Raw genomic sequence first — 15,108 nt, forward strand, 5'->3', positions numbered from 1 at the left:
TCGCTAGATCGAATGCTTGGCTGGTCGTTGGTTGTGTTCTGGGGTGCTTCGCTGGCTCGTTTGACCGGTGCCATGAAAATGTACGTTAATGCTGGCTACGATTGTGTAGATATTATATAATTTGTATGCTGGCTACAGTTCTTTTTCTGTGTTTTTTATTTTTTTGTTGCACGATGTTTGTTACTAAGGCACTGTGTTGCATTGAGTAAACATAAAAATATACACCTGAACAAGCATACACGTACCGTTTTAAAGAAGCAAAACAAAAAACAAAACAAGTTTTCATGCAACCACTGCCACAAATTCGCCAAAGACCTGCATTTCGTTTATGCGCCATTCATTTCATTCATTTTTTTGTTTTCATTTGTTTTTCGTCTTTATTCTTTCACCTTTGCGTGCCACCACTCCGCCGCTTTTTTATTGCATTTCTTCCGCCACAACTACCAAATAAAACAACCTTTTTATTTCATTGTTGCTCATTCTTTAGGCCTATTTGGCTACAAACTATTACCTTTCTCTACGTCCTCTGCCCTCTTTAGCGCGATTTAAAAATATGGGTTAAGGCGCGTTCAGCCGTGGAAGTCACACGCTGCCGTCCAGGCATTTATGGAATTATTATTATTGGTCAGTGAGCTCTTCGCTTTGTTGCTATAATTGCTTTTGTTCTTTGTTGCTGTTATTCTTTTTGTTTTCCACTCGATATTGCGGAAATGTGGGAAATGTGTGCGATTATGCCGACATTCTTATGCCAGATACCGTTAACGTGTTTTATGCTATAAATGGTGAACGAAATTGTTGTTGACTTGCTAGTATTGGGTGTGTCATTAAGATCGATTAGGGCAAAATTAAAAATAAAAAACTAATTAACAAAAACAAAAAAAAGTAACAAACACAAATTTAAATAACAAATACAAGAAAAAATAATAAAAAATATTTTTAAAATATATAAAAAAAATTTTTTAATTAATAAATTAGGGTTAGAATTAAAAAATAAAAAGAAAAGAATTACAAAAAATAAAAAACAATAAAAAATAACACAAAAAAAAGTATAAAAAAATTTACAAAATATTAAAAAAAATTAAATAAAAAGAAAATTAAAAATTTTTCTTTTTTAATTAAAAATAAATACAAAATAAAAAAAATACATAAAAATTAAAAAAAATTAAAAAGCTTGAAAAATGAAAATTCAAAATTCAACACTTTTCTTAATTTTTTTTTAAATATGAAAAAATAATGTTGCAAAAAAACTTGCTATTTACTTTTGTTTTTATTATTTTTATTATTTATTGCTTATTTTATTATTATATTTATATTTGATTTTTCTTATTTAACAAGAAAACAATATTTGGTGCCTTGGTGAAATTTTCGATAACATTTTGCTATCAATTTTCACTTAATTACATTCTTTCTCGCTATTCAGTTCAGAAATATTTGTTTGAGCTAATGGCACACAGTTTTTTTTCCAAAGAACCCCAAAGAGAGAAATTCAAGCGCCTCACTTCTTATAACTCTGTTGGCCAATTCGAATCATTTATAGAGATCTTTCACAAAATGATAGTAGATTTTGAAAATTCTTATATAGTAAAAACTAGAGGGGTCCACAAAAATTCGAAGTTTTAAATTTTACGACACCCCGGAATTATTCCTTATTGAAAATCTTTCCAGCAGCTGGGGAGGAGATTCACAAAATTCTACCGGATTTATAAAATTCCTTTATAATGCATGTTAGGGGGATTGACAAAAGCACTGAATATTTATTAGTACACCCTAGCAATTGTTCTACATTAAAAAACTAGCGCAAAAATAGTGAGGAATATCATTATTTATATATGATAGCCCCTTAAAACTAACTTTTTTATGACCATTTTAACCCAATATACGTTAAATTCAAAATAGGCGCTCTTAATGGAACACCCAATATGCACGTTAGCACAGCAAAAAAATACTAAATATACGAACGTGTTATAGCTAGCAGTAATTACTAAGTATGAACCTACTTTTTTATTTTTAGTTTTTGAGTATAGCAGATATTTCGAGTTAAATAATTGTCTGTATATATTTTTTAATGATCTACGCTGGTAGTAAAGCCACACATCCATTTTTTCAATTGATTACTTTTTCGCTGATTTTTAGCTAACAACGCTACGTTTTTTCAAAAGCGCGATATTCGACAAGATATTTAAGGTATCTTAAACATGATTTGGGGATGCTCGTTTTTTTAGAGTGGCTCAAATAAGAAAGATTTTCGCTTTTGAAGCTGCTTTGAAGTGCTGATTGTTTTGATCATATGATCACATCAGATGAACTCGTCAGACGCCTAATATATATCAAATCAAATATATGAATTTTTTATCGGTGTATTAAACCGATCGAATATTTATTTTTTTGTAAGAATACACTCAGTGTGAGATACAGCAGACATATGAAGAGATCATGTGATCAGATCATATGCTCATATCAAATGTTCATTTTATGATAGTTTCAAACATGAAAATTTATTTTCTTTATAAGAATTGCACTCAGTCGAAGATACATTGGACCTATGAAGATATCATGCGATCAGATCATACGATGAGTTGTGGAAATCATGTCGAACGATCACTTGATGGCAGTCTCACAGATAACAATTTATTTTCTTTGTAAACATTACATTCAATAGAAGGTACTTAAGACATATGAAGAGATCATGTGATCAGTTCGTATGATGTGATGTTGAAATCATGTGATCATATCAAACGATCAGAAAACTTTTTTTTTTTAAATAGAACATATATCAGACATATGAAGAGATGACGTGATCAGATAACAAGATGAGATGCTGAAATCATATGATCAGATCGAACGACCATTTTATGACACGTCCAATGAATTTATTTTCTTTCAAAGATTTTTTTGTAAGTATTGCATTCATATGAGATAAAGCAGACGCACGAAGAGATCATGTGATCACATCAAACGTTCACCTTATGATAGCTTCTAAAGTGAAATTCTGTCTTATTGGATCAATCGGGAATAATGAATATCACCACCATCGTGCTTAGCATACCAGTAAAATTAAAGCTAAGATATTTAAAACAACAAGCAGCTTACTTACGTAATGGTTTCTTATATCTGTTTTACATTAATGAAAATATCATAAGCCGCATCTTTGTTTTCATACGAATCAAAAATATCGTAACGTAGATACAATAATACGGCCAAACGTGCAGTTTTCAAATACATACCTGAAAAAAGAAGAAAGAAATGAGTAAAATTAGTTCTATTTTTTTAATTTTATTTTTATTAAATACTAATATAATATTTATTTTCAATAGAGAGCAAGATGAGTAGCAAATAATTCATGGGCAAACACTTATTAAGGTCAAAAGTCAGTTAAAAGTTTCATTGAAACTGGACTGAAAAAATAGAACAGCAAAGTGTAAGCAGTCTAAGAAGTGTATAAGAGTCAGAAATTATAATGATTATAAATTTTGTTTGATTATTATTAAAAAAAATATTATTTTAGTTTAATTTTTTGCTTCGAGAATAAAAGTTATTTTTTCCGTTGAGATCTTTGCACAACAAGGCGTGCATAAATTTAAATAATTTAACGTAGCGAGTTTTCATCTAAAAAGTACGAATGATAAAAATCATTTGCAAATAAGAATTTTTTATGCGACAATAAATCTCACAAAAAAATATTCTCCGTACAAAAAAAATCCAAAAAAACAAAAATAAAAAAATTTAGAAAATAATTATATTATATAGTTCAGTTTTTTAAAAGACACGGTAGAGCGACCGTGTACTTCCCAGCACTTCTCTTATGATACAATATTTTTGTAATTTTCATTTTAGAAATCTTTACTTGTGTTTCCTTGTCAGCATAGTTTCTGTAGACACGAAAAGGAAGAGAGAGCAATTGAGTACTTTTTATGTTGATACCTAAACTTAATAGGAAAGCAAAGGACGACTCAGAGAGCTTGTGAGCTCGAATCTCTACAGCATTTGCCCAACCACAGGTATAATAAGTTTGTTTAAATAAGAAAGACCCTCGTATTTGAGGCTGTCATGAAGAGATCGTTTGATCTGATCATATGATCTCTTCCTTTCATCGTTTCAACATATGCCCAATATTCTCTAGTGAGTTTAATTCTAAAAAAATAATAAATTTCCGATCAATTTAGGATATAAAATCAATAAATATATTTAATGTGAAATATATCAGACTTATGACGAGATCATGCAATAAGATCGCATGATCAGATCAAACGATTGATGCATTGCAACTTCAAATACAAAAATCTTTGCTATGTCTGACGAAAAGTTGCTTAATATAAAAAGCTCGTACTTTATCTTCGACCCTCTCCTATCAAATTTTCTAACTATATGTTACCATTCTCATGCATTTTTTTTTTCAAAAAGTTATTACATTAAATGAAATGTTAACAACTTTTGGGACCTTACGAAAGAACTTTCATTACAAAAATGCTGTATATTATTTTATAACAGGAAGAAGTACCGCTTTAATGTATTTTTTCTCACACATCACTAAGCAAACCAAGAAATACTACAATTGAACTTCTGTCAGAAATTTTCCATTGTTATTTCTCTGAATTACTTTTAACCTTCTCGGTGATTCTTTAACCTCAGGCACTCATTTTAAATATTTGAATGTCGTTTGTATCACGACGCACCTTCTTCGCATACATTTTCCTTACATACTTGAATTAATATTAGATTTTATCAATAAACTTATGGATGCTCAGCAAATCACACTTGTAAATTCATGTTAAATGAGTGCGACACAAAGCGCCGATTAGTCTACAAAAATGTGTTCTCGTTACAATTTTAGTTTTATGATACCCACCCATTAAATGGAATCGTAAAATACCGCTCGTTTTGGTTGAGAAGCTTCAACGCTCTTAGTCAGATAAACTACTAGCCATAGCCCCCACCAGCAAAAGACTTAAGCAACGAACTCGCTTGTCATTTCATGTCATACTTGCGTATCAGCTTACAACAGGAAGAAATCCCGCTATAATACAAATTTTATTACTCTTCCACAAGCACAAGACAGTTAAAGTTATTATAACAGCTTCTTGAGGAAGCAAAAGACAACAGTGGAACAAAAGAATTTTCTTATTCTAATTGCATAAAGCATAGCATAGCTAGCAGAAAATCTCGTCACTCACTAAGTTGGCATATTTTTAATTATGCAACTATTTGAAGCACACGCCAACTAGTGGAAGGCGATAACCGGCCTAAGCGGGAAATCAACGCTAGTAATAAAATGGCTTCTGATAATGAAAAAGATACAAGAAATGTATTTACGTACAAACATTTATGCTTGTGAATATCAAAGAAAACCTGGTGAAATATGAGTGTATCTATGTGTGTGCGCATGCGTGGAGCGAGTATGTTCGGGTATTGAAGCGCAACTTGCCACAATGCCACATGTTATTGCTACCAGTGTTGTTGCTGTTTGTTGCTTTGGTTTATTGTTGTTGTTGTTGTCATCTTAACTGTATGCACATACCTAAAAGCTAGTCGCTTGCCCATATTCAATGATTAGCACCACAATACGATATTAATAGCTCAGTGGTTGCTGTAGAACCGGCTTCAATGGTCGATCTGAAGCAGGAAGAGGAAGCAATTTGCGTGCCATGTAACCCGAAAAAATAAATGAATAAAAATACAAATAAAAACAAAATTTACGCGTACTTGCTTTTCGTACTTTCTTGCATGCGCAGTTTTAAATATGAATCATATATATAGGTGTACAGTGGCGGTCAAAATGATAGCAGCGCGTCATTTTTTTAAATTTTGACTGTTTTTTCTATTATTAAATATTCAATATGACTTAAACTCTGGTATTTTCATTTTGTGAGCTCAGAGCCGGTTTACCTACAAAAAAAAAAAATAATAATAATAAAAAAAGGTGCCGCAAAATTTATCCCCTCAGCACAATATTTTTAATTTTGTGCAAACAGACAGGGAATGGAACGCGTAAAGTTCCAACTAAAGATTTCCAGTAGTCAAAAATATTTTTTTATTTCATAAAAAAGCTATTCAATAACTAAATTGGATGATTAATTTTGCGCCACCGGTCTTTTATTTATTTGTCAATATTTCGACCTGAATTAGGAGTCGTCTTCAAGAAATCTTGGCAGCGCCACTGGCAGCAATACCTTAATATGTTGTTTTATTGTTAAACCAACCTTTATGTTACTAATTTTTTGCTTTTTGTTTTTTATTTTTAACTTTTTTTTTATTTATTTTTTTATGAAAACTATTTAATTTTTTTTTTCTATGAAAATTATTTTATTTTATTTTTTTATGAAAATTTTATTTAATATATTTATTGAGAAATGTAATTATAAATTAAAATTATAAAAAAGTATTGATACCACAACAAAAACATGTTACTGAAAGTCAAACATTTTATAAAATAAAAAAACAAACCTAAAATTTTGAAATATTTTCTCTTCTTTATCTTACTTTTTTTATGAAAATTATTTGTTTTTAATTTTTTTTTTATGAAAATTATTTTCATTTTTTTTATAAAAATTATTTTTATTTTTTTATTTTTTTTATGAAGATTACTTTATTCATTTATTTATTCAGAAGCGCAATAAATACAAATAAACATTTTTAATACCAGAACAAAAACATATAACTCAGTTTTTCAAACATTTTATAAAATAAAATAAATAAAATTAAAAAAAAAATTTAAATATTTGATTTTTAAATAATGTTTTTTTTTCATTTAATGAATGTTCGACATTTTTTTATAACTATTTTTGTTTTGTAAAATAATCAACCGAACGATAATTTAATTTGCTTAAGTGTGAAATTTCGATGAAAATTGGGAGAATTTGAAAAAAAATTGGGAGAATTTGAAAAAGTTTACTAAAAACTCCATTGCCTTTTTAACATTTTTTTTTCTGTTAACGGCATTATGCATTTTCTTCTATAAAACGAATGCTCAAAACTTTTTTTATACAATAAATTTGGAAATCAGTGGACAATTTTTGCTCGCCTCAAAGTTGCACAAAATTATACCAAACTTCATAATTTGCTAAAAAGCCGCTTATCCAGAATTTTGATTTTTTTATAATTTTTTTTGTAAAAAAAATATTCAATGAAATGTTTTACTCAATTCAAACATGCACAGTATATAAATTGAATTCACTTAAAAGCGGTATATCCTGAATTAAAAAAAAAATATTAAGCTTGAAATTTTTTTGAAAATTAGTAGAATTAATTGCTTTTTATAGTAATTTTTTTTTAATTTTCAACTTTGAGCAATATGGTTGTTGTTGTTGTAAGAACTATATATTTACAAACAAAAAAAAACAACACAAAACAAAAATAGTTAAAGCATTGCAATATGTCGCTCTGCTATTATTTTAACCGCCACTGCATATATACATTTGTTCATAGACACATTGCAAGCACTTGACATATTGTTGCATGCCCGCGCCTGAGTTTTACTTTGGAAAATGAGTTGTTTGTTGCTGCTGCGCTGCTGCATCGTTTTGTTGTTGTTGTTGACAAAAGTCACTTACCCACATATTTGCATATTTCAGTTTTTACCTGTCACTTTTGCCAAATTTCGGCCCACTTCGGTGACACTTTTGTATGTAATGAGCTGTATGGGGGGTGGTGAGCGGGGAGTAGGGCGAGTATTAGTGGTAAGCTGGTGCGAAACTCGAGCACTGGGCCAACTTGTACGACTTTTTGATAAATTGACGGTTTCCTCATTCGAAATTGGGGCAATGCAAAGTGTTTACATTGCTGGTGTATTAAGTAAGAAATTACTTAATGGATGTGTGAAAGTTTGAGAAGAAATAGGAGAGGTGGCATCAAGACATTTTACATAACTCTTTTAAATTCGAAAACAATTTTAAAAAGTTAATTATTAGGCAGAAAAATCCGAAGTCTGTGTGTCAAGTGTTTAATAAATTCAAAGTCAGAATAATATCAAATGCGTTCTGCTAAAAGTTGTTTCACTTGCCTTTGTTTAATTTTTTTTATTTATAATTTTTTTTTAAACTCAGGCTTCTGATGTTTTTAGGTGCACTAAATATTACTGGTTTACGTGGCAATTAGCACCTGGGTACGTTTATGAGTACCTGTTTCTTTGATTGCTGATATATTTTTTTGCAATAATTGATTGACTTTTATTTTTTACCCTATTCTGAACCAAACGCACATTTTTTCCTCTAATATTTATGCTCCCGCAGTTGGGTGTTGAAAAAATTAATTATTAAAAATAAAAAAAAGTATTCTTGAAAAATAATTTATTTAACGATCTAGAGGATTGGCGGCCATTTGAATGATGCTGCCTTTCAGTTCAAGATAAGATATCCTACCTATATCTACTTGGATGCAAAATTTTTTATTAACCAGAGCTCACACCTAATCATTTTCATATAAAAACCTTATTTGAGGCACGGCAAGCACTTTGCTATTTTTTTTAAGCAATAAAAACTTTTTTCAATATATCCACAAATATATTGTAAAATTCTGAATGGCAAACTATCAAGCATAAGAAGGGCTGAATGTTAAAATTTCTTTATAGAAATTACATGCTAAATCGGTAGTCTGAATGCAATACTAAAAAAAGGACGATTCATCCAAATGAGTTAAGGCCACAAATATTATTCCAATATTACTTGTGCACACATATAAAAAATCAGCACAGGCTCTAATTGAACTAGATTTTAAGTTAATTTGCAATTTATAAAGAAAGATATATTTTGTATAAAACCTTTAACTTACGCAGGCGCTAATTGAATTTACATACATCGAAAATTGTATGAGCGACTCCAGAAAAATATCCATAGTTACCAACAGAAAATTATTAAATGAAATCAAAATTTAGTATTTAGTTGAAATAAAATTTGATTACTGCAGAGTCGAAACGCTATGCAAACTAGCAAATTCTCGACACCTCAACAAATGCACTCTAAACCTGCTAACCTGGAAAGCCTGAAGATTACCACGAAAAAGCTAAGAGCTAAATGATATTTCCTTCTGGAGGGTAAATAGGTCGATTAGTATCTCCTTGTAAATGTACCCAATTTTAGATAAGCATAGTTTGGATAAAGGCCAGACAGTTATACAAAATGTAATCAAACAAAGAAGAAGGGGTGAACCAATTCCTCTCAACATTATGACCCATGCAGAGCAGTAGAAATTGACAGTGATTATGACTTTTGAGAAGTCTGTGAAGTAATTATGAAAAAGTTAATTGTTTGTAAATAGTAGCACAATTATATTGATAATATTTATTAAATATACACTGGCGATTATAATTGGATGCATGGGAATTTTTTTTTAATTTTACAATGTTTTTCGAACTAATTTCTTATTTTTTTTTAACATTTTCCATCCTTTAACTAAAACCATATGAATAAAACTAAGTTTGGAGGTATACAAAATTTAGAAAAGTTTAACAAATTTTAATCCAAGTTGCAAACTTTTTAATTTGAGTTTTTTCGTAATTATCGGGTAGGCAGCAACGTGGCTCACGAGATTTCACAATAGTAAAATAAAAGCAAATTTTTAGCGATAAAAAACGGCGTTGAATTTTTTTACTGACGGTTCTCGCGGTTTTTTGTGAAAAGTGTAATATATGAAAACTAGCTTTGATTTAAACAGACATTTTTTAAACAAGTAAAGAAATAAATAAAATAGGCGGCCGCCGTAGCTGAAAGGGTTGGTGCGTGATTACCATTCGGAATTCACAAAGAGAACGTAGGTTCGAGTCATGGTGAAACCAAAATTAATAAAAAAAAACAAAAAAAAAAAAACATTTTTCTAATAGCGGTCGCCCCTCGGCAGGCAATGGCAAACCTCAGCAATGGCAAACCATAAAAATATCTGCCGTTCGGATCGGCTTGAAACTGTAGGTCCCTCCATTTGTGGAACAACATCAAGACGTACACCACAAATAGGAGGAGGAGCTCGGCCAAACACCCAAAAAGGGTGTACGAGCCAATTATATAATTATATATATGTATATAATAAAATAAATTTCAGAATTTTCAAAGAAGTATATTTTTCTCTGCAATTCCTTTTAAAATACCCCAAAATTTTTTTAAATTTATCAGCTTTCCATCTCAAACACGTTTTGAGGCAAAAAAAGCTTCGAAAGATAGGTTTATGATAGCAGAGTCCACCTCATCTCCCAAAGCTGTCTCTGAAAGATACCAAAAGGAAGGAATCAGCATACACTGAGACAAAGAAAAAATACAAAAATAGGAGTACAAGTACTAGAGCTCTGAATCTTGGGCTTTGGATTCATCTCCGGCGACCACTGTACCGGCAGTGACAGCTGATGGGTAACAACAAGTTACTTTCAATTTAATATCATTCTAAACGATGACAAAATTTCACAAAGCCAAAAGATCACAAATGGTTCAAAAGCAGGCATTGGTTCTGGAACTAGCGTTTCCTTTATGCAACTCTCATTGAAAAGAACTTAAAGAGTTTCAAACTCAACCAGAAAAGCAAGTGAATAGGTTGGAATTTTGTTTTGTTCAAAACTTGTATTTTTGTAGATAGTCAGGTTGCGCTCAGGGTGCTATGATTGGAAACGTATATGAAGTTCTCTATAGCCTCATCAACAGCATAGTTTCAATATCTACTGCATCACGGAAAATAATAGTACTTCGTGAAGTAAGAAAGTAGAAGGGTGTGCGGAGGTTCAATACAACACTTAGGCAATCGAGTCCAATCATACAAGCTCCTCTTGATTTCCTCTTTCCTAAGAAGAGAAGAAGACTAGGGCAACAATCAGCTGAAGTAATCACTGCGGGTAACCATTGGTGAATGATGAATGCAGAACACCGAATTTATTGAAGCTCGCAAAAGCAGACATATGACATCACATAGTACTACTAATGAGACCCGGATCTATTAACTATAAAGTCCGAGCGCTCCCAATAGTATTTCATGGGAGCTTTAGCAATGAGGAAGAAGTAGCGCTGATCCAATACTGAGTGCGAATAAGAAATCTGAGCCTGCATGTGGGGATTCAGCTGCAAGCATTAGTAACTCTGCGTTTCCTGTTTTCACAGATTGAGGTGAAGATTAGGGATGCTATTAAAAGCTGATTGACTAATTTGAACAACTGCAGAGTATCGCAGAACATTTCGGTAAGGTTTGTTGCATGAAGAACTCGGAACTTACTGAGGCACTCAAAAGAGTGTTTAACACTCATGAGTTTTTTCCTTCATGATTTAAATACAGGGTAATTTCAATTTATTTCTCTAAAGCGCTAAAAGACTTTTTAACCAACAAAGGAAATAAAATATTGAGGACCCTTTTCTACCTTTTGTTAAGATAACAAATATTTTATTCTTGTTTAAAATAGGCCTGGTTTGTGCAAAAATTATTATTATTAAATTGTTCTTAGGAAATTATCAAAGTTTTAATTTGCAAAAAAAAAAATATTGTTTAAATCGTTTGAAAATTACGACCTCAAAGTATCAATTTCAATTTCCAGGGTTCCCTCACGGTGCGCCAGGTCCGAAACCCCATAAAAGAGCTACTACAGGAGCTGTATAGTTAAGAAAGTAGAAGAGTTCATAGTTACCATCTCCTATGTAAAAGCTGAAATTGCACTTCAAATTTCAGACTCTTTGGTAACCACGTTTGCGAAGATCTAGTCTGCTTCGGAATAGTTTTGCTGATTTCGTCAGGAGGTCGGAATAGTTTAGGGGCGTGTACGGATATACTGGAGGTATTTTTCTTGGACAACTCAACACTTCTCCGTAACAATTGAGGGCACTTCCTTTAAGGGGGAAGTCTACTGTGACAAGGGAAAAACAGGCTTATTTTCCGGATTTTATTTCTAACAAAATATTGCTCGTACATAAAATCTATTTAAACTCTTATCTTTATTATATATTTAAGTTTTTGAAAAAAAAATTTTAAGTCAAAATATTCAAAATGGCCGCTGTGGCACTTCTGCAAGCGCAGGTCCGCTTTTCTTAGGTGCCTAAACGGTGTACATGAAATCTTACGTTTCGGTGATCTAAAACAAAAAAACAAAATATTGTTATCATATACATAGTATTGACTCTCGTCTGACGTAGGATTATGTCGATAAAAAATTTTGGCGTTGAAAAAAAAATTCTTGAAATTTTTTTCTTTTTTTTTGCCTAAAATTGATGTTACTATTGTTTATAACAATTTAACAAATAACGATATCAAAAAAATCCTATGTCAGACGAGAGACACTATTACAGAGAATATATAATTAAATTTTTAAGCTGATTCATTTATCAGAACTCGAGATATCGTGTACACCGTATACAAAAACTTAGTTTCGAGAAAAATGCGTTTAAAGTTTCAGTATAGCAGGTACGCGCTTTGGAGCGCTTCGGGAAAAGGTCGAAATTTCAACGAAGAAAAATTTAGCCAGCTGTAACACATATCATGTAACATACACATACATATAAAAAATCGATTTTTTGAAAAATTCACAGTAGACTTCCCCCTTAAGAGCAGTCCGTCTAATCAAAATTAATCCAAGAGAGAAAGCTCCCAAGAGGCAACTCTTATTAATTCATAACAAAAGAACTAAAATAGTCTCATTCCTAATTCGTTTTTTTTTTTGTTTTTGTGTATTTACTCAAATTTATTGTGAAATCATTCACTAATCGGCACACTTCAATTGCAAACACTTTCCATTACTCAGTCAAGTGGTCGGTTGTATGGAACGTATAAATTAATATGCCAGGCATTCTTAACCCACTAAGCCAAATATTATGAGTTTTCTATTTTTACTTTTTATTTTTCAGCATGTCCGAAACTCGATTCAAAAGTAAGTATGATAAATTTGTTAACATTAGCACAACAGCAACTGTTAAGTGGGTAAGTGAGAGAGGAAAAATGTAAAAATGAAATTTTTAATTTTTTGTCTTCCAAACACCACAAATTAACCAATGAACAATTCAATGCACGTCGCATGATTTCATATAATTTTAGTTGATAGAAACTAGCAAAAGTACAACAAGTGCACACGCACTCAACAATCGCTTTCTAATGACGCATGGACGCACGTAAAATAATTGTACGATGATTAATTACTTGAAATTTTCGATTATTGGAAATTTGATTTTACGATTTTTTATTATTAAAAAATTGCAACAAAGTGAAAATACGGGCGCGTAAATAGCTGTATTATTATTCTTGAAAGCGAAATTTTTATTAATTTCATTTTATTTAATTTTGGCTGCGTGTGGCGCTTACTAATGAATAATTTTTTGTTGCATGCCAAATTATGATTTTTGATTTATTTATTATGAAAATTTTACGCATTTTTAAGTTATTATTGTTTACTATCTTCTAAAAATTTTTGATTGTCTGCCAACACGAGCTACATAAACATTTTATTTAATTCAACATCATTTGGTGGCGCCACAGGCACGTACGATGGCTTGTAAAACGAAAGTGAAAAGGAATTGATGTTTATGCTTTTTCTGCTTTGATTTCGTGAGGAAGAAACGGCAAAGCATAAGACACGCAGTGGCACCAAAGTGTGGAGATGGCCTTGTCAGCGGTAGAAGTAGAGGGGAATTACTGCAAGTGGACGAGTGTTATTGGTGATTTCGGTATTACCAGTTTTAGTACCAGTTTTAGAGAAAGAAAGGGGCTTAAATTTGACATAAGGTATTTATTCCATATGAAAAGAAGAAATTTTTGTTTTTATTTGAACCTCATTCACTTTTTGGGATTTTATGTATATTTTTGGGATACAAAATTATTTTACAAGAATAAAAATAATTTTTAAAGCAAAAATTTCTTGAAAAATAATATTTTTGGGAAAAACATTTGTTTACAAACAGAATTTTTTTAGAAAAAAAAAATGTTTACAAATAAAGTTTTTACAATAAAAATTTTTTTAGTAAAATTTTAAAATTAAGAGAAATTTAAAAAAAAGAAATGTTTTTTAAAAACAAAAAGGTTTAGAAAGAGAAAATTCCGGCAAAATAAAATTTTGAGTAAAAGAAAAATTTTGAGAAAAGAAATTGTATACCAACTGAAAAGAAAAATTTTTGTTCGGAAACAATTTTTAGAAATTAAAAATTTTAAGAAAACAAAAACATTTTCTACAAACTATTGTAAAGTTTTTAGAAAAAGATACATTTTGAGAAAAAAAATTGTTTACAAACAGATTTTTTTTAGAAAAAGAAAAATGTTTTTAGAAACAAAAAGTTGTAGGAAAAGAATTTTTAGAAATGACAAATTCTTAGGAAAAGAAAAATTTTTACAAACAAAAGCTTTCTACCAACCAAAATTTTTAGAAAAGCAAAATTTTTTTTAAAAATAATATTTTTAGACAGAGAAAAACTTTGAGAAAACAACTTTCTTTGACAGAATTTTTTTACAAACAGAAAAAAATGGTACAAAAAAAATGATGAAAAATTTTCAGAGAAAAAATGTTAGAATTTGCGAAAAAAAAACTTTGTTTACTAACAAAAATGTTTAGAAAAGAAGCATTTTACAAACTTAAATTTTTAGAAAAAAATTTTTTAACAAGAAAAAGAGACATTGCTGGAAACAACATTTTTAAGAAAATGTAAAGTGAAAAAAAAAAAAAAATTAGAAAAAGAAAAGTCGTTTCCAAAAAACGAGCTTTTAGAAACAGGAAACAAAATTTTAGGAAAGGAAAGTTTTTTACAAAGAGAAATTATAAGAAAAGGAACAAGTTTTTTCTATTGTTAAAAAGAAAAATTCAATTAAAAACTAAACGTCTATGGCACTTAAACACTTTAAAACACTTTTAGACGACTGGAATGAAAGACTACTATTATACCTGTCTAACGATTTATTAGTTATGAGAATCTGTTAGATGTGGCTTAAGATATGGATAGAAACAATAGAATCAAAATTTAAAGAAAGTTGTTTTTTAAACTCTAAAACTCCTACCAATAAAAATAATGTTTTACTGATTTTCATGCTTCGGAGATAGAACTACATAAGAAAAAAATAATGGCAGTTCAGATTGCATTTTTGGCGATTCGTTTCACATACTATACTTTGCCAGAAGTAAAACCGCGTCTTTAACGCTTTTTTCTTGTAACTAAAGGGTCTTTCAGAAGACGCGCCTTG

At 30.4% G+C, this 15,108-nt stretch overlaps 1 protein-coding gene across 3 annotated transcripts in view; it reads right to left on the reverse strand.

Annotated features, from left to right (window-relative positions):
- Window positions 1-15,108, reverse strand: part of LOC128858815 (guanylate kinase) — a 219,075-nt gene that overhangs the window by 23,000 nt on the left and 180,967 nt on the right. Inside the window, exon 6 of one of the 3 annotated variants that reach the window (XM_054095333.1) lies at window positions 3,095-3,224. The exons of the other annotated variants lie outside the window; for them this stretch is intronic. The gene's annotated coding sequence lies outside the window, so the exon portion shown is untranslated. The remainder of the gene's footprint in view (window positions 1-3,094; window positions 3,225-15,108) is intronic. 3 annotated transcript variants of the gene reach the window in all.

The sequence above is a fragment of the Anastrepha ludens genome, chromosome 3, assembly GCF_028408465.1.
Source record: "Anastrepha ludens isolate Willacy chromosome 3, idAnaLude1.1, whole genome shotgun sequence".
Classification (NCBI taxonomy): Eukaryota; Metazoa; Arthropoda; class Insecta; order Diptera; family Tephritidae; genus Anastrepha; species Anastrepha ludens.